Here is a 1,826-nt window from a genome sequence, read left to right on the forward strand (position 1 = left end):
TCTGAGACATTTAACTAGTTATAAAAGTATGAAATTAAGGTTTCATCTTGCATGGAGGTTTTAAAGCTTAGTTAATATTTTGTAAACTTGTTTTAGATCTGCACGTCACATAGAGACATTTAACTAATTATAAAAGTATGAATTTAGAGTTTCATCATGCAACCGTGTTTAAAAGTTTAGTAAATATTTCGCCTTTTATTTTTTAACATGGAACACTGAGCCATTTTAAGTAAGAATTAAATTAGGAGGGGAAATTATAGTTATTATGTTAAATGGGAGGCAAGACTCTCAAATAACATATGATTCCTTGTTTTTACATATGTTTTAGCAATACAATTTATTTTGTTGTTTTTATAAAGTGTAGAGTATGCAGAGTCGGTTCAACTGTAAGGCACTAAAGCAAGTGCCTCACTAACAAACAATACTTAATAAAAAATCTCAAATATTTTTTTATTTAAGAAAAATATCTCACATTTTAATATTGTTAAGACTAAAACCAATAAAATTTCATATAAATAATATTTTATTTTTGTTGCAATTTATTTAATACTCTTCTTAATATAACTAAATTGGTTAATAAAAACAATAAGAATGAGAGAAATTAGTCATAAATTAAAAAATCACGAGACAAAAAGTGAGTATATTGCTCATATGAGAAATATTAGTTATAAATTGAGAAATCATAAGAAAATAAGCAAACATATTGCTAACATCAATTACAGAGTGGTACAATTTTGATGTTGTCATAGAACCGTTGAAATGTCTTATTTTATTTTTAAAATAATATAGAGAAAATAGATTTGAAAATGACATTAATTATGCTAAAGAAAATTTCTATAGTTATTAAATAAAATATCAAAAATTTATTTATTAAATTTTGTAAAAGCTTCGTCTAATGATTTCGCTTTAGACTTCATAACATGTTGGGCCGACTCTGAGAGGATGAACCGTTGTCTTTTGACCATGTTTTTCTATAATGTTTGATTCTTGATCAATTTCTTGATTAATTTCACTTAATGCATTTTTTTAATTATGATTTAGTGCACAAGGATGATAAAACATCAAGGCAAGGATTGTTGTTCCACATTAAATTGCTATGTGTATTTATGTTTTGAACACAATTAAAACTAGAACTGCTATACCAACTTCTCGATTACATACTTTTTTTTAATCTTTTGTGGATATAGTGTCACTAACTCTCATTTTGAAATTTTGCGAATTAAGGAAAACTGATTTTGAAAAAAAAGTGGTTGTGCTAATAAATTTCAAAATCTTTATATTTGGGGGCACATGAATTCCATAAGTCGGGGAAGAAGATAAATAAGGAGATATGAAGTTATAGCAATTGGATAAAGAATCAAGAAAAATAGTTCCTCAATTTTAGACTTTTATTAACCAGTCAAATGCCTCTATGTGCCATGCACTACAAGAAAAACACAATTTTGTGGCCAACTTTATAAATATTTTGTGGCCGAATAAAACCCTCACAAATTAGTGACCGAAAAAGCCCTAACAAATGTCAAAATTGTAATTGGTCTTTATTTGTGGCTGAAAAAGCCCTCACAAATTTTTAAATATTTAACTGGATTTTGTGGCTGCCTAAGCCCTCACAAAATCACAACATTGTGATTTTGTGAGGGCTTAGGCAGCCACAAATTCCAGTTAAATATTTAAAAATTTGTGAGGGCTTTTTCAGCCACAAATAAAGACCAATTTCAATTTTGACATTTGTGAGGGCTTTTTCGGTCACTAATTTGTGAGAGTTTTATTCGGCCACAAAATATTTATAAAGTTGGCCACAAAATGATGTTTTTCTTGTAGTGTTT

This window comes from Cicer arietinum, chromosome 7, assembly GCF_000331145.2.
Source record: "Cicer arietinum cultivar CDC Frontier isolate Library 1 chromosome 7, Cicar.CDCFrontier_v2.0, whole genome shotgun sequence".
NCBI classification, from domain to species: domain Eukaryota; kingdom Viridiplantae; phylum Streptophyta; class Magnoliopsida; order Fabales; family Fabaceae; genus Cicer; species Cicer arietinum.